Source organism: Acomys russatus, chromosome 8 (assembly GCF_903995435.1).
Source record: "Acomys russatus chromosome 8, mAcoRus1.1, whole genome shotgun sequence".
In the NCBI taxonomy this organism is placed as follows: Eukaryota; Metazoa; Chordata; class Mammalia; order Rodentia; family Muridae; genus Acomys; species Acomys russatus.
The window spans coordinates 65,957,582-65,981,528 of record NC_067144.1 but is presented as its reverse complement, the minus strand read 5'-3'; positions in this window follow the sequence as shown (position 1 = coordinate 65,981,528).

Here is a 23,947-nt window from a genome sequence, read left to right as displayed (position 1 = left end):
TCATTCAAGTTAATTTTAATGCATGTGCCCATAATTAGCTACTGGCCAATGGTGCTAATTATAGCTAGCGACACTGAGCCTTTAGAATTCTGTTTCTGCATTTTGACACATGGCCATGTGGGCCCTTGGTGACAGCATTAGGTAAGCCATTACCAGGATACCAGGAATCCTACTCTGGGTCTCATGCACAGCTCCGGTTCCTCCTAGGTCAGAGGAGGTTCCCATAGGCAGGTGCCCCTGACAGCTCACCCATCCCCCTTCTCTCATCGGAGGGCACCTTTGCTAGCACCTTTGCCTTCTACGCCACGCCTTGGGCCCTACAGCCAGGTCCTCCATGGACTGCCACTCAAGATCATCGTCATCTCTCTCTGCTCTATTACAAGCATTTATGACCTTCTTATTAAATCCCATCTTTACGATGGCAGCAGAGTGACACTTTATTTTTCTTTTCTACTCTTTAAACCTCCTAAATGCTTTGCTTCCTACCTCATATCTCCCGTGCCTCCCCCGCCCATAGTCAGGCTTATTGAGCCCTCTGTATTTTGGCAGTTCCCTTTTCTATCTTTTTGTTTTCTATAACGAGCATTATTTATGCTCCTCAGGCAGCCCGATGCCTCTAATCTCAGAGTTTTTGCACTAACTTTTCATTTCCTTCTGGAATGTCCTCCACAGATCATCACAAGAATAGATTAAATATTCATTTTAGATTGATCAGAATTTAATTTTATCTCCCAGATTGCTCGGTGCAAAACAGACTGCCCTGCTCCCCATGATCAGAAATGCTAAAAATGGGAACAAAGCTTTCTTTTCTTACTGATGCCTGATTTCTCAGGGCTCAGCATTTTAAAATAATTTTTATTTAGTAATTTTTTTGTGCATATGTGTGTATGTGTGTGAAAGAGCAGGCATGTGTGTAGAACTCAGAGGACGACTCTCAGGAGCTGGTTTTCCTGCTGCTTTGTGGGGCACACGGACAGAACTCAGGCCATCATGTCGCCACACAGAACCTCTGTACTCTGAGCCACTTCACTGTCCCAAACCTAGCAGTTTCTTTTGAATGGACAAAGGCTGTCCACACTCTTAGCACGCAGCACCATGCCCTCATGTTATCTGTTAACTTACTGGAAAGGCGGGACTCACCCAGTGCCAGGAAACATGGACAACACAGTCTGACAACACAAGGCTATGCTTGCTGTGTGGCTTTAGACCAGGTGACCTCCAAGGATCCCCAGTTTCTTCATCTGTGAGATAAATAGGAGTTGTGGAGGTAATTTAAAATGTATAAACATGTCGACAGTGACAAAACACCCAGAATCCCAGCGCACATAAAAAGCTCCATGTACATGTCACTCTACTTGGTGTATGATAGGTATGTATCACCGTTTAGCCCAATTATGTATGTACAATATCTAAAGCAGTTATACGACTTTATTATATATCTACAATGCAGATATAGTATTAGTTGTTTTCATCTCCCTCTAATTTGTTTGAGTTACAAAATAATCATTATGGATTTTGTGAAATACAGTAAGTCAAATGTCTTCCTCATCTATTATCAACTCTGCTGGGCTACTTTACAAGGGTAGTGGTTTTTTAAAAAATATTTTTATTAATTTATTCATATTATATCTAAATTGTTATCCCATCCCTTGTATCCTCCCATTCCTCCCTCCCTCCCATTTTCCCCTAACTCCCCTCCCCTATGACTGTGACTGAGGGGGACTTCCTTCCCCTGTATATGCTCATAGGGTTTCAAGTCTCTTCTTTTTGAAGTGTCCTTACTCCAAACTTTCTGAAGGTGGCAGTGGAGATCCAACATTGGAAAAAGAACACCCTGCTGTTCTTGAGGGCAGCTAAGATAGGACTTGAAAATTACCCCTGGGCTTAAAATTCCTTTTGTTATTACTCTTGCTGAGAAGATGTGGGTCATGGTAGCTTGAGCACCTGATCAAATACAAATGATATCTGATAGAATAATAAAACTCTCCGCTTATATTTTTCGTTAAGACCTCAGATAAAAGAGCAGTACACAGTAGTTGGATGCAATGAAGTGGAACTGGCAATGAGGTGACACAGAGGACAGGCAGCAGGGAGAACAGGGTGACCTCTTGATGTGTGTGGAAGCACAGCCAAGGCTTCAGAGTGGAGTTCTCTAAACAGTAGGGCAGGCCAGGGTTGCCCCCCACCCCCCATGCTGCCTGCCCCACATCCATATTCAGAGAAGTAAACTCCTCGGGTAAACTCCATCCATTAATGTTAGAGTCTATAGTGTCTGTCTTTACAAATCTTTGTGTCCTCTGGGGAGCTGAGTGCTCAGAACTCATGCAAAGCTCCTAGAAATACAGTTAGGAGTTACTGTCTCTAAGTAATGTGACATACTACCCACCAACCACCAGATGGCATCATTGCACCATAAAATGCTTGAGGTTGGTTCCGCCTTCTAACTTTTTTTTTTTTTTCTAAGACAAAGTTTCTCTTAGTAGCCTGTCGTAGAACTTGCTATGTAGACAAGGCTGGCCTCAAACTCAGAGGTCTGCCTACCTCTGCTTCCTGGGTGATGAGATTAAAGACCTGCATCACCACCAGGCTAAAATCACGCCTACTCATTCCTGAGTGGTGTAATCAGGCTTAAAGGAGCCATGATTCTGTCCTTGAACTTCTTCACTAATGGAGAACACATTTTTGCCAACAGTGGCTGATTAAGTTAATACTTCAGTTTTTTGGGGCTTACAAACATCTAAGCTTTGAATTATCCATATAATAAATTTTGTGATTTGAAATTACCTGCAAAAGCAAAGCAACCAACCTGCATGTGAATGGGAGTAGAATATTCTCATTGTTAAATTATATCAGCTGTGTGAAACTGCAAGATGAATTTTTATATGTGTTTGGATCATAATTTAGTCTTTTCGGCTTGCAGTCTAAGAGATAGGCTAAAAGCAGCAGACAGTGTGGGAAGGTAGAAACAGGATCAGGGGTTCAAAGCTAGCCTCTGCTACATAAGGAAGTTGAGACCAATCTGGGTTGCAGGAGACCTTATCTCAACCAAACCAGACCAAACCAGACCAGACCAAACCAAACCAAACCAAACCAAACCAAACCAAATAAAACACGATTCACATCCAGTCTGTCTACAATTGCTTTTGGTCAATACACATGTGGGCTGTTAACGGTGTCCACTGACAGTGGCAAAGTCTCTCCTTTCCACCTTTCTCAACATGGCCTGCCTGGCTAGTCCAGATGTGAAGGAATACATTTGGGGTAGTGTTTACCGGCATTGACTTACTGTCTCATTCTTTGGCAGCTTCAGAATTATAGGACATTCCGTGACCTCGATGACACTGTAACTTCAAAACACCATTTGCATGCTATGGAGCAATAAGGAAAGATGACCCTTCTTACAGGGAGGGCCCGCCACCATCTTCTCCTGTTCAGACATCCTCCTAGTAACACAGGTGGAGTGAATGCCTTCATTTTTATTGAAAAGAGCTTAACTACAATTTCAGGTTGGCATGCAAAGCAATGAGACTTGTCTCGGCATCTGTGTACAAATGTGTCATGTTGTTCATTGGTTCCCCTCCCTTACTGACCCCTCCATGTCTCCCTCTTCCTCTCTGGTTCCCTTTCATCCCTCAGCTGGTTTTTGCTTTCTGCCTCCTTAGCACATGGTTTCCACGGCCCTCTCAATTTCCATAAGGTCTCTTCCTCTCATCTCATAAACACCCCTTTTCTAGTTTCATGACACAGTAGAGTGAATGTCTTAGCTCAATACAATTTCCTACTGGATACCTTTAGATTCCAGTTATCCATCAAGCTTTTCTCCCTTATTCTCTCCTCACTTCTGTGCTTTTTCTTTCCTGGTATACTGATGTCTTATAACTTTCCATGTTCCGATAAGTTTGGGTACAAACAATAGAAGAGGTGTCTTATCTAACTTCTTATTTTTTTTTGTAGACTGAACTCTGTCCTCCCATCTTAGCCCAGTTATTATGTTGAGTTCTCATTCTTTTGAGCTGCAGAATATAAAAAATATCTGTAACTAGTGGAGTTAGGGTCTCTGGAGAAGTTATTAAAGATAAACGAAGAGATTTAAGTGACTATAATATTGGCCTTATAGTGGGGACTCCACTGGCTTGTGGTCTCAGAAAAAGGGCTTAGCACCCAGTTAGGACAGAGGAAAGACTGTGAGAAACATTGACAGTGTGGCCACCCATAAGCCAGGGAGAGAGGTCTCACAGGAAATCAAACTAGACCTTGGATGGCCAGCATCCAGCTTGGTGAGAAACAAACCCCTGGTGTTTCAGTCACCTACCCTGGGGCTCTCTGTTAAGGCTGCCCTAGCGCAGGAATGAGTTCCCTTGGATTCTTTCTTAGCTGTTGAGCATGAACTTCTCAGCAGTGTGTATGCTAACTTTTTGTGGGTAAGTGCTGGTCTCTGAGTCATCTGAATTCTAGTGTCTAGCTGTGGAAGCCGGTAAGCACTTCCCGGAAGATTCTTTAATCCTCCAAAATGACTGAGATCTCTTTTTCCCTCCGTCCAAATCAGCTTTCCTGGCTTCTAGGACTCACCACCCACTGTCTTGGGCCTCACCTCACCTAGTGGGACGTTGATGACAGGGTGTGGAACAGATGCCCCATCCCAGCATTTACAGCAGTACCGTTGCATTTCTAGCCGGCACGGCACAGCGATCCATTTCAGCATTTACTACCACTGTGAGTGCCCAGCAAGCTCTTGGGGAACAGAAGAAAAGTCAGAAGCAGTTTGCATGTGTGGGGAAAAAACAGAACGATGACCAATGGGAACATTTTCATCTAAACCATGCTTGTCTCAAGCAAGCACTTGTCTACAGAGGTCACTGGGGTGCCAGAGTGTGGCTTGAGCACTAGATGCTGCAGATGGCACTACAGCACCACACATGAGTGTCGAAGAGCAAAGCCACAGTGTCATCATTCCCCCCCCCCCCTTTTTTTTAACTTAGTGGGTAAGTTACTGGAACATTCTAAAAAATGATTACTTATGATGAAAACTTGGAAAAGCGATTATGATATGATGCCTGCGTTTTAAAGTTCACTCCTGCGGCTGCGCTGCAAAGAACCAGGCAGCAGCGTCCCTTTGAGGAGCCCTCAGCCAGACACATTGCTGCTCCGGCTACCAGCTCGTGCACAGTCCCAGTGTCAGCGTGACACAGATTTTGAAATCCAACCTCAGAGATGTTCCTAACCTCCTTTCAAGTTTCTAGAGATACGTTTACCAAATGTCGACAAAGAAACAATGATTCTCAGAACTTGTGGCAGGGAGTGACGGGACTGAGACTTACCATGACTGAGGCATGGATGCCGCCGCTCTGAACAAGATAGGAGGAAAGAGTTCAAAACAGGGCCGTAAAGGGACTTGATCATTACTGTTTTCAGCAAAACGTAACTCTAAACCAGAGGCCAGCAGAATTTTTGGACAGGTCTAGACACTAAATCATTTTCATTTTAAGAGCTTCATGGTTTCCATCATATCTACCCAGCCCTTGAATTGTACTCTGAGAGAGCAGTCATTGGCAGTATACACACAGACACACAGACACAGACACAGATACACACACACACACACACACAAACACACACACACACACACACTCAATATGATCCCTTGAAACATAATCTAGAAATACAGGTGGCTCATTTCATAGTTTGGTGGTATCTGTTTGCACCCTAGCCTTATTTTCCATCTTGCTGTGGTAGAATTGAGCTCTTTCCTTTTTTGTATTTTTAAAAAGTTAATCCTTTTGCCTTCTGTACATCTCAGACATGACTTTGTGCCTCTTTTCTTTGTTTTTAAGAGATAAAGTGTTGAGTTGGGCTGAAACAGGAAACCTTATCCTGACCTCGCCATTGGATATTGGTCTAATCATCTTTTTGGCTCAGGCATGCTTCATTTTGTCTCCTGTGGTTCATCTGGCTTGGGTTCAACCTTAGGAATAAGGGTTGAGACTTGGAGTTGTGCTCACATTGGACCTGGCCCAGCAAAGTAGAGGGCCAGTGCTGCCCAGATAACATAACAAAATGTGTGCGTGTTACAAAACAAGCCGGCATATGGAGTAAATCCTGCTTTCGTTGTGCTAGAGGTAAAGTGCTGGTTCCTTTTAAAATAATGACCTGCATCTAACAAAACACAGTTAATGGTGTTCAGAAAAGCGATAGTTAATAATCAGGTCCTTCAGGAGGTAATTAAAGATGAAGTTCGCTGATAGCCACTTGCCAAGGTCTAATCCTTGGCTGTAACAGTCCAAGTTTGAATAATAATGATGAGTGAATAAACTTGACCATGAACATCAGAAGAAATGAGATCCTGAGGGCTTGGTCTCTCTCTCTCTCTCTCTCTCTCTCTCTCTCTCTCTCTCTCTTTCATTCCCTCCCTCTCCCCTCTCTCTCTCATTCCCTCCCTTCCTCCCTCCCACCTCTCTGTTGTATTGTTGTGTTCCAAGTGTGTATGAGGGTGCGCTTTCCCAAGTGCACACATGTAGAGGCCAGAGATTGATGTCTGGGATGTCTTCCAAAATCGCTTGCTACCTTTTTATTATTATTTTTAATTTTGAAAAAGGGACCAGTTTTAGTTTTAATGTATGTGTATGTGCATGGATCGGCATGGGTGTACATGTGCATAGGTCAGAAGAGGGTGTTGGATATGTTGGAGCTGGAATTCTAGGAGGTTGTGACTCTATGTGGGTGCTGGGACTTAAGCTCCGAACCTCTGCAAGAGAAAGACAAGCTCTCAACATCTGTGCTTTCTCTCCAGCCTTCTCCACCTTAGTTTTTGAGGCAGGCTCTCTCATTCAATCTGGTGCTCACCTTTGCAAGTTGATTGACTGACCATCAAGCCCGCAGGATCCAAGCGTTTCTGCCCCTAGTGTTGGCACTGCAGGCTCCTGTTGCTGTGGCAAGCTTTCAATGTGGTCCACGTGCTTGGAAGCAGGCACTTTACCTACTGGTCCATCTTTCATAGTCCCTGTTTGGCTTTGAGAGAGACTGACATGCTAGGCTCTTTTCAGGCCATCTAGATGGCATCAGACTCTGGAAGAATAAAGCAGACCTTCTGCAGGATACTCGCCTCCCCAAGTAAACTTCAAGGCAGATAGAGCTGGAAGGTGACATGGCAGATATTGGTCTCCCTTGGATTTCAAGCTTATGTACTAGTGAGACTTCGTAGTGTGAAGCTGAGGTTGGTGAAGGGGACCGGTATTACGAACCTCTTCAAACTTCAAACAGGATTTGCTTTTGCACAGATTGACCTATGAGTTACCTCTGCTGTTATTTATATTTGAACTGTAATACCCAACTGACTAAAATATGGGCATAAATCAGTGACTGACCCTCGGGTTTTGACTAATGGTCATCTGAATCCTTGCCTTGTGGAAAATAAAGACACTCTGGCTGTGGACCCCTACAAAAAGGATAGTTTTCATCTTTCTTGCTAGCTTAGGGATCTTACTGCGTGGCTTGGGCTGCAGAAAAGGAAGCAAATGGAGAAAGTTAGCTGTGGGACCGCTTTGGAGAGAGTGGTTGCCGAGATAGAGGTAGGTTTTATGTAGAGGAATTTCCATGCGAATGTACTGGAAAAGGGAATTTAAGTGGAAAACATACACAGGGTCCTTGGAAACTGTCCTGTCGGTGGAAAGCTTGTTTAAAGTCCAGACCAGAACAGGGGAGTGCTCATGAGGATTTGCTCAAGGTGTCAGAATAAGGTCCTTGCTTAATTATTGCTTGAAACTTGATGGAAAGAGGAAGAAAATCCTCCAGGTGATACAAAGTGGGCTTTTTTTTTTTTTTTTTTTTTTTTGCGTATGCTTCATACAGGTCTTTTGAGAATCACTTCCCATTTCCACCCATGTTGGGAAAACCTTGGGAGTGTACGTTAATTGTGTACTCAACCTTCTCTCAGAGGGGCAGACTGTGCTGTTGAGTTGGGTGTGCACTGGCCACATGGAGCTACTGAGTGCTTAAAATATACCAGTTATAACAGAGAAGCTGAATTCTTTACTCTGCAGAATTTTACAGAGGACATTCCCATTATCATAGAAAGTTCTAGTTAAACAGCTCTGGAAAATGACTGGCCAGTCATTCTTTGTTGTTTTCTTTCCTTCCTGCCTGCTTTCCTTTATTTTTTCCTTCTCCCCACCCCCCTCCTTTTCTCTCTTCTTCCTTGTTTGTCTGTCTGAGAGTCTGACTGTCTGTCTGAAGACAAGGTCTCAATACATAGACTTGGCTGACTTGGAACTTGCTACAAGATTAGGCTGGCCTCAAGCTTACAGAGATCTGCCTGAGTCCACCTCTTGCATACTGAGAATGTACTGCTTTAGGACTCATTCTGTTTTTAATCCATAGCATTTTATATTTGGTTTCTTCTAGTGTAATTAAACAATTATACATGAATTTCAGGAAACTCTTCTTTAATGGTTTATACTTGAAATTCCCCTTACTCATCCTTAGTGTACAAAGGACAGAGCTACTTCCACATTTTCAGTGGGGCAAAAAGAAAGACCCAGGCTGCTTGTTCATGCAGAGCAGGAAAGTGGACTGGTTTAGCAATAAAAAGTTAAGAGGGAGGAAATTTTTTAGGTCATCACCCGGTGTCAGAAACACACATACCAACACACCCATGCTGCTCTCAATAATTTCCCCACCTAAGAGTACCTGGGAATAGCTAACCCAGGCTTAAAAAGTGTGTATCCCATTAAGCATACATGAAAGAAAAGGAGTTATAGTCTTTCATCATGTATGTATATTCCACGGTTTTCTAACAATGTCAAGATATATAGGAAAACTAACTGAAGGCAAATTGCCTAGGGAATTATGGCTGGGGGACATGTGGGCTCCAGGGAGTGCCTATGATGAAATTGGCCTTCACAACGTGGCTGCATTTAAACATAAACATCTCTTTATTGCTATAGGGGTAAGAAGTGTCACAACAACAGAAAACACTGTGATCTGGGTTGTCTCTGTTTAGTTTCTGTAGAATATGAATCTTATAGCTTGGGGACCATGGTTTTGGGCAGTGACCAGCATGAGTAGTCCAAAGGGTATGGATCTGGAACCCAGACCTCTCAATAAACATGCATACTGGAGGTTCACGGAAATGTTTCTGAAAGGCTCACTCAAATGTTAGAGGCAGACAGATTCAACTGCCAGGGTGGGTATTCCCACTTGGGAGGTATTTGATTTTATAGAGCAAAGAGAAAATAGAGATACATGCATATTAATACCCCATTCGTTCCCTTCCATTACATTTATCTTGCTTCATCCTTACATAGTTAGAACATAAGTCCATAGCATTATCACATCCTGTGCACAAGTTTGCCAACACCTTCTCTACACCACGGTGGTCAATATATTTTATCTACTTCAGCTGTCTTTTAGGGAGACCTGGCAACAAATTTAACTGAAAGAAAGTCATTAAAATGAAAGAAAGAAACACTGTTTTATGACGTAAATGTGGAAATAATACAGACCACCAGCTAAGCTAATAGTTTTGAAAAAAATAAAAGAACATGAAAAAAAAAAAAAAAGAAAAAAAAAAAGAAAAGAAAGTTGATCATGTCTACATTTACTTCAATACCACATACAGACCATGGTAAAAGATCATCATTAAATAGGTCTCACATTTGCCTCCAAACTATTGCCCAAGGAGCTAAGGGACAAGACTCAGGTCCCCCCCAACAAGGCCCCTGGAAAAGAATACCATGGGAGCCATTTTCCAGGGCTGTCCATAACCTGCTCTTTGCTGTGTTGGTCCCTGAAGAGGATCCCTTACCCTTCGGGGAATCTCAGTGTATATCGCTGGCTAGATTTTGCTCACCAAAGGAAACTTCAGGGAGTTCTGAAAAAACATGGGGTTACAGAACTGTGCAGAACTCAGTAAAATTGGCCATGACATTTGTCTGATATGTAACAACAACAAAGTACTGTTACAGTTAATCCATCAGTATGGCCTGATTATTATCCCTATAATTATTATTATGGCAGTATTTTCTAACCCGGTAGCAATCAATGAAGATGCAGACACTTGTTATATCTTAAAATAGTCTTAGTTAACCTGGGGCAGGGCAGCTATTGATCCCCTAAACTACTTCCCATAGTGGAGCAGGTATGGGATACCTTCCCCAATCCCATTCCATCTGCTTCTAATGACTTCTATCCAGCTATCTCCCATCCATAATCGCAAATACTTGCTAATTATCACCATCTGGGACAAATGTCTACCCAAGCTGGCCATGTGCTTCTCCTTCACTTAAGCCTTTCTCCTCATTCCAGGATTCTCTCTCTCCTCAAGTAGCCCAGGAACCTTAGCCACACCTATCCCATTTGCCCTGCCCAAGTGTGATGGCTTTTTATTGGTCAAACAGGAAGTTCCTCAGGTGAGGTTACATAGCAAACTTGGGGTATAGAGACAGCAAACAGTAATTGGCATCAAAGTACATCAGACCAACCTCCAACAAAGTGCTATGTGCAGAAAGGCATGCACCTATAAGGTCAGAGAGAGTCTTGACATGCCCCCTACAGTGTGTCATTCTATACTTAGTATGGATTTCCAAGGAGGCTGGGGGAATGCCACAGTGGATCATTATTCTTTGTGAGATAACTAATATCTGGAAAAAGACAAGCAGAATGTTATTTCCATACCTCAAAAAGTAAAAAAGGAGTTTTTTTTCTTTAAATCTTGTTTTGTTGGGCTCTGCCCTCAAAACCTCAAAAGCATTTAATGATAAATATGTAAAACTGAGTACAAGGAATTTTTTCTCTTTTATTAACTACTTTGTACTGAAATAATTGTCTCTCTGTGCTCAGTTGTGAAAAGATGGTTTAGGAAATCAGCCCCTCAACTTTATATGTGCAAGAAGATAAAAAAAAAACTCTTCAGACTCCCAAGGTAAATATTGACACATTCATAATGTGTTGGAACATCAGGAAGTAGAAAACATGTCAGTCTTAAAAGTGTGTTTGTGTGTTCTTGTCTCTGTATGTGTATTGTGTAGGTTGAAGATCCATATCAGTGTCTCTCTCAGTTGTTCTTTATCTTCTTTTAAAATGTATTTTTAAAGTAAAACTTAAAAAAAATTTTTTTTAAATCTTCTGAGCCAGGTTCACTTAGTCACTGTTCTATTGCTGTGAAGAGAAACCAGGACCAAGGCAACTTATTGAATTGGAGGCTTGTTTCCAGTTTTAGCAGCTTTGTCTATTTTCATCGTGATAGGAATCATGGCAACATGTAGACAGACATGGCAGGCACTGAGAGTTCTATATTCTGATTCACAAGCAGCAAGGAGAGAGACACTGGGTTTGGCATGAACTTTTGGAAACCTCAAGGGCCACCCCTAGTGACAGACTTCCTCCAACAAGGCCACAACTTCTCATCCTTTTCAGTCTACCAATTGGAGACTAAGTATGGAAACGTATGTGCCAGTGTGGACCCTTCTCACTCAAGCCACCAGTCTCTTTCTCAGCCTGGAACTGGCTAGACTCGCTGGTAACATGACACAAGGGTTCTGTTGTTTCTGTCTCCACAGAGATGGTATAGCAAAATTTTTACATGAATTCTGGGGATTTGAACTCTGATTCTCATACTTGCACAAACAAGCATTTTATCACCTGAGTCTTCTCAGCCCTGGAAATCTGTTAATTTTGGGTTTTCCACTGGGATTTTAATCTCCCCTCATTTTAATCTGGGTTTATCTGCTTCTGTCTTTACAATGAGCAGAGATAATGTGATGTGAACAGATCACATCAGGGAGTCTGCTGAAGGAAAATTTCATAGCATCCCAGAGTGATCTTTACTCCTCTGTTTATTGGCCTTGAGTATGGAAGACTCCTGTGACTTGCGCTTGTGCTACAATATGTGGTAAGAGGGATCTTCAGATCTAGTTAACTTTCTAAGACAGTTCATCAATGACTGAACTATAAACAGAACTGAAACAAACCAAACCAAACCACTTTAAGACAGGGAGATGTTTCAGCTGTGCCTTATTGACCACATGATCCATTTTGATCTGGATGGTCAAGAGGTCAGAGGTGAGGAAGTTGACCATGTGAAGGAGTCTAGCTTGTAGAGAGATAGGGCTTTGTGGTAAGAAATGTGGGTACCTTCTATTGGCTGAGAATGGCCCCTGGATCATAATTAGGAAGGAAATGGATACTTTGACCCTGCAACCTTGCAAAGAAAAAACTACTCAGCTATTGAAAACAAGGAATTCCCGAAATTTGAACTAGAAATGATCATAATGAGTGAGTTCACCCAGAAGCAGAAAGAGTCAAATGGTATATACTCATTTATATCTGCATACTAGCCCAAGGGGCATGTCCCACGAAAGTCTTCACTTTACCAGGAAAGTGGGTTAGAACGGGAGTACATCCTATTGGGACTTTAGGTGAGAGAAGCATGGGAGAATAGGGAAATAGAAGGATCCAGAGGGTCCTAGAAACCTACAAGAAGAACATTATGACAGGCAGATCTGGGCCCAGGGGTCCTGCTCAAACTCTGGCACCAGCCAAGGACAATTCGGGCAGTAAACTTTGAAGCCCTACCCAGATCTAGCGGATGGACAGGACATTCTCTACAGTTGAGTGGGGAGTAGGGACTAACTTTCACACGAACTCTGGTGCCCCATATTTGACCACATCCCCTGGATGGGGAGACCTGGTGGCACTCAGAGGAAGGACAGCAGGCTACCAAGAAGAGACTTAATACCCTATGAGCATATACAAGGGGAGGAGGTCCCCCTCAGTCACAGTCATAGGGGAGGGGAGTAGGGGGAAAGCAGGAGGGAGGGAGGAATGGGAGGATACAAGGAATGGGATAACAATTGAGATGCAATATGAATAAATTAATAAAATATTAAAAAAGAAAACCATTGGAAAGAGATTTTTATTTCTTCATAGGCTTCAGACCCAAATGGACACCTTTATTTCAGCCTAGTCACTATCACTAGGTCCTAGTGATAACAACGTTGAGATGCCAGTCACATGGGGATAGACTTCTGACTTAGAGAACTGGGTGGGGAGTTCCACATTCAGGTCCTGAGTTCACAGCAGCTCATCTGCAGCACTGGAGAGCTACCTGAGCCTCTGAGGATCCCATTCCTGTCTCTGGTTTGGAATCTGGACATTTCCATGGACTCACGTCCAGGTCAGCCTGCCAGAGAGTGAGAACCTGCGTGGAGCAGAGCAGAGGATATCCCTGTCCACAGCTGGCCAGTCTTCAGAACCTGAGCCTCCTAACCAAACCATGCTGGAAACACAGCAGTGTCTATGTGACACTTTATTCTTCTGACCAGCCACTGCACTTCTGGTGTCTTCACACAGTGCTGATCACATACACTGTTACTTTTGGAAAGGTGAATTCAATCAATCATTTCGAGAATATGGAGCTTTTCTCTGTCTTCCGATAAACCCTCATTTCAATGAGATGCTCAGATTCTACAGCCCTTCCCCCTTCTCTACAACTTTTCTCTACTCCTGCAGTTACCCACAGTCAACTGCTTCAAAAACCAATACTTTAAAATTCCATAAACAATCAACAATTTTAAACTGTGTGTTGTCTGCGTAGCATTTTGAGGTCTTACACTGTCTTTCTTTGTCCTACCAGGAGTGTGAATCCTATTTTTGTCCAGCGAATCCAACAGTATCTGTCTACCCTCTCACTAGCCACTTACTGGGTGTCTTTGCTATGAGATTGTCTGTCATGACATGATCCCATAATGCTTGTATCTTGGTTGTCCCGGTTTCACTTAATAGTGGGTCCAAAGTATAAGAGTAGTGCTGTTGGCAATTTGTATATACCAAAGAGAAACCACAGCTCACTATCATTAAGTCAGAAGATATGTGATTTTGACTTAATAAGGCAAGAGGAAAAATTAGGACTGAAGGCTGTTAAAATTTATATTATTGTTAATATCATACAATGCCTAACTTATAAATTAAACATTATCATGGATACATATATGTGTATATATATATGTATGTAAGTATATGAAGAGAAAAACCTTCTAAAGTATTTAAATGGTTCTTCGTTATCTGTGTTCTCTGGTGCCCACTGGAGATCTTAGAAGCTATCCCCCAAGAATAAAAAAGAGACGTGTCATAGAGCTGTGTGGCGCTGTGGCACGGCTGTGGTCAGGAATGCTACACAGGAATTCCACATGGAATTCCTTCTGTAGTCAAAGTAGCCACCCAATCACAACATTTTATGTTGAGGATCTTGGGGTGAATTCTAACCTAACTTTTTTTTTTTTTTTGCCATTGTAAATATGGCTGCAAATTTTAAGTATGTGAAAAATAAATTAGTGGTCTTGTCAAGCTTCTGATTATGGTCAAAAGCAGACATGCTGTGGTAGATGACAAATGTAAAAACTGCAGAAGAAAACATCTCAGTGGTGATCTTATGTTGTCATCGTTTAAATACACATTTCTAAATATATGCAGTGTATCTCCACACGTGAATCTGAACTGCCTTCAATGAGCTTGGGAGACTGTTTTACAAATGGGTCTCTTATTTAGGCAATTACAACCTATTTTGTGTTCTGAAATGAACAGGCAGTCTTTGAAACAACAAAAAAATGTGAATGCCTCAATTACACCTTGAGTAACACCTCATACAAATGTGAAGGACATTGACTTTGTAAATTTCATGGTCCATATATTCAGAATATCAAATATTAATATCTTTGTTCTGCAATAAGAAACCCTATACTCCCAGCACACAAGTTTCTTATTTTATTCATTTTTCATCATCAGTATATCATAGAGCCAGACACAAAACAGACATTCAAATATCGTAGAATAAACAACACTAAATATAACAGTGCATCCATAACCATACAAAAGAATTCTCTTTCTTGGTTCCTTAATGATGAAGGTAGACAAAGGGACAGAAGTTCCATATGGTGTGGTTCTGCACAGCAGGTAGGGTTAGAAGAATACATTGCACAGACCCTGGACCTCATAGGCCGTAGAAAGCCAGGTCTCACCATCTTCAATGTAGCTTTCATCAAAGGACAGAAGGACAGAGACTGAGCACCTGGTAAAAGCAGTGGTTTTGTTGCAAGTGCAAAGCAGTGATGGGTATTCCTGTTGGGATTTTAGGAGTGACCCATCACCCAGTCACCTGGATAAACTTTGGCTACACGTCACCTCCTCTTTATGGGCCACAAGCTCTTGACAATTCTTGGGAAAGCATGGGTCACTCAGTGGTGAAGTGTCAATAGCTTCCCTGAGCAGTTGGCAGTTGACTTTGCTGGTGGATCATTTCTAAGCCAGGTGTGGATTTTATTTTTACTTTTACCACTCTCATAAAACTTCAGATTTAAGGAACATTTAAGGACATGGAAGGCACAATAGAGCATCACTGCTGAAATGGGATATCTGCACTGGTGATGGTTGGGGCCTTTGTCTCATACTTGGGGCAGCGTAATTATAATACAGAATATGGCGCCTTTTCAGGAATTGAGAATTTATTTACATATCTGGTACATTACATAGTTTCTGAGTGACCTTAGGTTGCTTAACTTCTCTAAGCTCCAATTTCTACAGAAATTAGACATTATGCTCTAAGCAGGGATTTCAGTTAGGGATCTCTTTTCTTTTCTTTTCCTTTTTTTTTTTTTTTTTTTTTGGTTTTTTGAGACAGGGTTTTTCTGTGCAGCTTTGGATGTCCTGGACTTGCTTGTAGACCAGGCTGGCTTTGAACTCACAGAGAACCACCTGCCTCTGCCTCCCGAGTGCTAGGATTAAAGGCATATGCCACCATGCCCGGCTGGGATCTCTTTTCTTATTAATACTTTTTCTTTCAGCTTGGAAGGATCTCTGTTTTCTCTTGTTAGTTTAAGGCTTGTAGCCCCTCTTCATGACCCCTTCATTCATTCAGGGCACACTTATGTACCTGGTGGGTGTAAACAAGGGGGTTAGTGTAACCCAGCCCCTACACCTTTTCCTGGGGGCAATGCTCTTTTTATTTATTTGTTTTATACTATTTGAAGTTTCACACATATATATGAGTTTCATTTTCAGTCCCCACTACCCCTTATCATCCCTTCCACATGCAACTATGCGGAAACGTTTCTTCCTAATGAATCTCAAGATGGGAAGCTTCATACAGGGAACTGAATATTTTCCTGCTGGAGTGGGCAGGGAAGGCCCATCTCTTTCTTTAGCACTGCCTCCCTCCCTGCCTGTTGTGGTGTGTCACCTCCAAGGCAGACTCACAACTTTCCAGGTTGCTGAGGTGACTTTCTCATTACTCCTGTCAGAACACAATGAAACCCAGAGCCACTTTGGGTATCACCTTGAGAGACTCCCTTTCTTTCTTTCTTTCTTTCTTTCTTTCTTTCTTTCTTTCTTTCTTTCTTTCTTTCTTTCTCTCTCTCTGTCTCCTTCCTTCCTTTGTTCCTTCCTTTTCGTTTTTCCCTCCTCCTCCTCCTCCAAATTTTTATTGATTCTTTGTTATTTTTCACATCATGCACTCCAGTCTGCCCCATCTCCTCATTCCTTCAAACCCACCCTCTGCCTGTGCAGTCTCCTCCCCAAAAGAAAATGAAAAATAAAAATAAAAAACCCAAGTCAAACCCAGCCCAAACAACAACAACAACAACAACAACAACAACAACAAAACTAACAAGAACAAAATCAAAAACATCTGGCTGCTGTGGAAGCTGCTTTGTGTCATGCTGTGTCACACAGCCCCTTTGCTCAAACAGATTTACTTGCAGATGCTCATTGCAACGAGAGGGCTTTGGCTTTTGCTGTGCTATCAATACCGAATCCTTACCTGGAATCCTCTCAGATATCCTGTTGTTGCCCTGTGTCATGGAGATCCTTTAGCTTTGGATCTGTAGGACTGGCCCCTTCACCTTTTCCAGCAGATCATAAATGGGCTAGATGTTGGGGTGGGCCAACTCAAAGCAGTACATCTGCACCTGGGTAGAAGCTGAATTATTCAGCCTGTCAGCTCTCCTGCTTTACATGGGTGAGGAGAGGTGACAGCTCTCCTGTTTGCAGTAACCGTCAAGGAAAAGACCAGCTCTCCTGTCCTTATGCCTTCAAGTACAGCTTTCCTCTACCCACACCACCAGGGCCAGCAGCCAGGAAAGTGTGGGGCCAGCTCTGTGGTAGTGCTTGAATATCAACACGACCCTACATGGCAGGCCAGACCAGGACATCCACATTACCTTTGGTGGTAACAGAAGCCAAGGACATGGGCATGGACCCTCATTGCTGTAGGACCGCGGACTCAGACATGGCCCTGGGTGCCACCACCGACTGGCACATCATCATGGACTCAGGTAGCAGTGCAAGCTACTCACAGCAGGCTGTTTGCCAGCACCACCATGTCTCCATAGCATCTCTGTACCTCTCTTCATAGTGTACAGGCTGTTCCACTTCTTTTTCTCTCCCATCTCTCTACCACACACTTGTTCACCACAGTGACAGGCAGGTCTCTGGGTGTCTTCCACCTGCCTGTGCCTTGTGGTAGCAGGCCAGTTTTCAACACTGCATTTCTTAGAATAAATCCATGGGTATTAAGCCACTGAGAGTTTTTGTTGTTACACAGAAATTAGATAACTAATGTCTTTGGGTAGGTTTGGCTAGTTTTGTACTCAGCTTTAGCCCCATGGCCCTCAGATGTAAGTACTTCTCTGTTCTGGCCTATACTTAAGAAAAAAAAAAGGCACTTTGTCTTCTACCTTACTTCCTGTGGATTCATTAATTAGAAATCCCAGCAATGGAGAGGTGTCACCCACCATCCCCCGTATCATAAGCCTCACCAGGAAGTCTCTCCACAGATTCTAATGCCCTTAAAGAGTAAACTGTGGGGAACACTGCAAGCAAGGGAGTCAGGGTAAGCATTGATTATGTCATGGGCTCCTTCATCCCTCTGCTATTGGTAAACACACATGGGCACACTTTCTCTGCACTGCTGTAGAACTTGGCAGAAACATATGTGCACTGAGGTCTCTTTACCTCCAAGGCAAATTCCCTAACTTCCAAAGCTACTGACTTGATTGTTACTTGCTATAATCAAAATTTCCCCCAGTGATAACCAAAACCTTCGCAAGGAAGCTGCAAGTTCATATAAAGTTAGTGCATAAGGTGTGTGTGTGTGTGTGTGTGTGTGTGTGTGTGTGTGTTGCACAAACACTGAACTTTGAGGTTACTTCCAGAGATGAGTTCTCCCTGATCAGAGTCTCATGCCTGTTACTTTAGGGGGGAGCAGAGAGAGTAGTGGTATTTTTGAATGCTTCCAGATCCTCCAGAAGACATTAGCCAGAAGACATGAATTTAGTTAGTCTTTACTGTGTCTCAGTTCAGTGGAAATAAATGAGTGCACACTTGGTTTTAATGCTCATCCCTGCCCCGATGTCTCTCAAGCATGGTACCAGAATGGTCACTGCATAGATGACCTCTCATATGTGGTGGCCTTTCCCTCAGCTTTTTGACAGTGATTCTTCCAAGAGGGGAATAGAAGGATCATGGCCTGGTAGCTTGAGAAGGTTAAAACACACCATCTTGATCTCTCTCCATGCTTCTATTTTATATTCTGCTTTAAAAAGTATTTAATACAGAAAAATAGCATTTGGATTTTATAAAATACAACAGATCAAGTCCTTCTTGTGGTTTTACCCTGGAGTCTGGCATAGAGAGCTGTTCTAACAGATATTTTTCAAAAATCATTAGGCTCACCAGAACTCAAGCTGGCTCATGGCATTTGGATGAGATCCATTGTTTCAAAACTAACGCTTTCTACCCCCAGTGGTCTCTGGCCCCACATCTTGCATTCTACATCGCAGATTTAGAAAAACACAAGTATTTGTCCTCTGAAGACAGACTTAGAGCTCTTTGTTCACAGATTTCTGGGTAAGCACAGCCCTGTGATGAAGAGAAATGGGAAGCATTTTTTTTTTCAGTCAAATGCATGGCTACCTCACAGAGGCCCCATCATATTTATAATCCCTGATTTCTGCCACCTGCCTACTTTTGAGTCCCTTTGGTCTTGGATTCCTGATACATTATTTTTTACATGTGTCCTAGATCAAATCTAGGTAATTATGTCAAAACTGTAACTACTTAAATTGGATTTTATTTAGGAGACTTTTATACCTCCCCCGCCTCCAAGACAGAGTTTCTCTGTGTAGCTCTGGCTGCCCTTTGTACTCACTATGTAGACCAGGCTGGTCTTGAACTCGGAGAACTGCGTGCCTCTGCCTCCTGAGTGCTGGGATTAAAGGCATGCACCACCACTGCCTGGATACTTTTATACTCTTAATGTTTGTTGATTGTGGGATAAGTTTGCATAATTGATTAGTAAAGCCACTGTTCTTTCATTAGGGTGTTGTATTAATTTCTTATTGCTTCTGTAACAAATTGTCATACATAACCACAGTAAATGCAGCATGGATTCCTATTGCATTGTTCTGGAGGTCAGGGCTCTGAGATGTCAATGAGAGGCCACAGTGACTCTGTCTGCAGAGCACTGCTCCTTCCGGAGTGCACAGAGGCGGGGCTTCCTTCCAGCTCTTTGGACTCAGGACACCAAGTCACTCCAGTCTCTGATTGTGCTTGTGGTTACCCTGAGCACCCTCAGAAAACCCAGGAAATTCTTCTCTAATTCAAGACGGAAACAAATTTCATCTGCAAAGTCCATCTGCCATTGAACCTAACATGTCTACAGCTTCTAGAGAGGGTGAGTGTGCAGGTGTCTTTAGGAGGAAGAAGGGTTATTATTTTCCTCACTATAGGTTTCTTCAGAATAATTTTGACATATACATCAATCACTGGATTATCAGGGACGTTACTAGAGGGTTATCTGGCCCCTAATATGGATCTAACCTCATTTCCTAAACATGAAACAATGTAGCAAGCTTCCTCACACTCCCACAGCCATAGACAAGAGCTTGCCCTCATGCCCTGCTTTCCTTACCAAGACGGGCTGGGCTCTACTCCCCCCCCCCCCCCCCCCCCGACTGCAAACCAGAATGAATCCTTCCTCTTCTAAGTTGCCTCAGATGTATGTACACATCTATGTGAAGAGCAATAAATACACGGAGCCTATTGAGAAGAATTGCTTCAGAGGCTGAGAGTGGGGGACTCTTTTCTAATAGTAACTGGACTTAGGAGATGAGGGACCAGTGAGAGCTAACTCTCTGGCCCTACTCTTGTTTGGAATCTCTGGGAACTTATTGAGCATATAAAAGGGAAGGCAGCAGAGATGGTTAAACCAGACAAAGGCCCAAGATTTCATCCATGTAGTTCCTCCTGCACACCTCTGTGTTGGAAACCAGCTTGTCTACAGCACCCATTTAGCTTATCTGTCTTCCACCCTCACTTCCCCATTGCATTACTTGTGTTTTTTGATGTCATTTTTCAATAAACCACTGCATGGAAGTTCTATCCTAGGCTCTGCATCTAAATTGAGATGTGTGCCAGAGGTTACTGTAGTGGATGCAAACATATTTTTGTTTTGATCCCAAGAGTGGGATGTGAAACTGCCTCGTGTGAGGGAGTGTGATGTTTGTCTGCTGGAAACAGACTTGTGTGAGTAGAAGCGATGTTTGCCTGCTAAAAAAATGAACTGCCTTGTGTGGGGGCATGGTCTTTTTCAGTTGGTAAACATGCTGGTATGGACACTGAAAGGAGATAAATAGGAGCCCAAAAAACAGGAGGCTTGACATTTGCATCACTTCATGTCACTTGGCTGATTATCGCTCTGGTTTGAGATGCTCCTAGAGAGAAATGCTCCAGAGAATGTTTCCGGCTGCTGCAGTTGTGGTCACTTTTGATGAACTGCAAGTTTGCTGTTTAACAGGGCTACTATAATCCTGACAAAGAAGAGTAGAATTACCCCAAAGGACTGACTCTAAAAAGGTCTACTTCCACTGTCCCTAATAGCCTCCTTTCTCTCCTATCTAGGGTAGGGAAGTTTGAAGGGAGGTAGAGGCATTAAAGGACCACAAATAAAGTAGGTTTTAAAAAGATTAAAGCCTACTTTCTTAAATACAGTTAATTTCGGTTCAACAAAGCCTGTGTATGTGTTGTATGTTGGCTTTAGTAAGAGCTGGGTGATTGATTTTTTTCTTTTTTTAAATTTTATTTTATTACTTTATTCATATTACATCTCAATGGTTATCCCCTCCCTTGTATCCTCCCTCCCTCCCACCTTCCCCTTACTCCCCTCCCTTATGACTCTGCCTAAGGAGAACATCCTCCCCTTTTATATGCTCATAAGGTATCAAATCTCTTCTTGGTAGCTTGCTATCCTTCCTCTGAGGATTTTTTCAATATTGAATGACAAAAAAAATTAACTGGATTTCTCTACTCAATGTACATAAAGAAATTTGAGAAAAAAACAAATGTGAAGAAATTAATCTTAAAAAGCAACATGTGCAACAAAGAAGTAGATCTGTAGGGAGCCAAGACACGAATGCAGAGAGGCATAATAAACTAAAATATTTAGGGCAATTCTTCTGGAATAACTGTAATTTTTCACAAAACATTTTTTCCTTCTTATGAGATTTTCTGCTGCTCTCTTGTTACAACTAGGAAGTATAAAAGAACTATAGTGTCTGCTTTAAAAAAAGTTCATCTTTATTTGTAAAGACAAATGAGACTCATGCTCTATTTTAGAGTTAATAGGGAGTAAGCAAGCTTGCCTCTCTGAATTTCATTAAGGTCCTTGTGTCTAGCAATGAGCTTATATAAAAGTCTATTTAGGGATTGAATGTTTCCATTTTTATTTAGATGTAGGGTTATAAAATGTCTAATTTGCCTATTACATTTTGTCTCAATAGACTAAGTCCTATGAATGAAGCTCTAATTTATAGAGAACTGTGTAAGGCAGAGGCTCTGATAGGTTAAAAGTTATCTAGCTGTGAACTTTTAACAGAATTCAAAACAAAACAATATGAAAGTTAATAAGTTAGTAACAGGCATAGCCAGAGGACTTGGATAAGAGGGTGAGTATCTAGTCCCTTTTGGATGGTTCTTTGACATATGTGGTCATCAGCAAGCATGTACTAATTTTTCCCCTCTGAAAGGGAAGGAGACTTTTTAAAATAAGTGCCATCTTCATTAGGATATTGGTACCAGTTGGTCTGCTGTATGATGCTCAGAATTTCTGAATAAATTCTTTCCTAGCCACCACATTGCAGTGCTTTAATAAGAAGCAGGCTCAGACCAGAAGAAGAGACACACAAGGAAAGGCAGTGCTACTTACATATGAAGAGACTAGGCTGCAAAGAAACTTATCATCTAAATTAGTGGTTCTCTACCTCTGGGTTTTGACCCCTTTGGGGTCAGAGCGTAGCCTAAGACCATCAGAAAACACAGATATTTACATTAAAATTTATAAAAGTAGTAAAATTACAGTTGTAAGGTAGCAACAAAAAATTTTATGGCTGGGGAGGGGAGGTTACCACAATATTTAAAAACTGGTATTAAAGGGTCATAGCATTAGGAAGGTTGAGAACCACTGATCTAAATGTTTACAGATCATTTTCTAACACGTGAAATTGCATCTCTTGGTAATCTCCAGAAGCTACCCCCATGGAGTTTCACCAAAAGGACTGCCTAAACATGAGCTCATCAAGGACAAGTGCAACAGACTTGTCAAAGTGGATAGGGAAAGCCCATGAGACCTCATCCCTACATAAAGAACTGCCAGCAACTCAAGAATGATGCTGGGAGTAGTAGTATCCTCCAGGGAAAAGCACACAGCCCTGAAAACATACATAAGGTAGCAGTATATAGGTTGATCAACTTGTATTTTTGCATGATATATATATATATATATATATATATATATATATATAGAGAGAGAGAGAGAGAGAGAGAGACACTCTCTTTTACCATCATTAATTTTCATTTATTATCTTTTCCTTCTTCTATCTTTGACCCCTGTTTCTACTCTAGTTTTAGGTCTTCCCCTTCAACCCCCAAAACTATGGTGATCCATATTTTTTCCAGGTTTTGTTAAAGAACTTTTGGAAGTTAGTTTTTGTTATTTATGGACATGTTTGTTTGTATATCCAGCAAACAAACTAAAGACATCAGCTGCATTTATTCTACCAATAAATGATTTTAATTTCAAGTAATCAATGATTGCATCAAATTTGTATTTAAGTGCACATGGACGCACATGCATGTGAGAGTTAAGAATATCATCTACCTTATGGATCCAATCTGGTGTGACTTTAGGTAATTCAGTTAACTTATCTTTGCCTCAGTTTTTTATTGGCTATAAAATGGAAGTAACCAACAAGGTCCATCTTGAAGGATTTTTACTGAGTATCAATTCAGGTTAGTATATAGAATGCACCGGAACAATACAGGCTCAGAGTGAGTGGAATATAGGTGTTTGCTATTACGTAGCATGGAAAGCTATCAATGTTCTCACTGTAGACTCTCGCAACCCTACCCTTTGCTCTAGACTGACACTCTGTTGTACAAACAGAATGTAAACTGCATGTTCCCTTCAAGCATTTTTAATAGTCACATTTCAAAATGTATAAAATTAATGGGAACTCAATTTTAATGATACATTTCAACTCAGGCCATTACATAAAAATGCCTCAAGATTCAGCCAATGTAAAACTATTGATAAAAATGAACAATTTTAAACTGTTATTATCATACTGTGGGTGGAATTGTGTATATGACATCCTGAAAGTTCTTCTCAATTTGGGATGACCATCTTGAAGAGCTTAATACCATATCAGCCTGATTGATGGTATACCTAACCTTGCAGAGCTATACAATAAAATATTAAGTCTAATGTTGTGAAAGAATACCTCTTTTGTCCTTATAGTTTATGTGACATTGTTATTGGAGTATTTAGTGGTGCTAGTAACCTTGGAACAGCATTGGGCTTAAGAAAGTGTGGTGGGACATGCCTATAATTCCAGCACCCAGGAGCCTG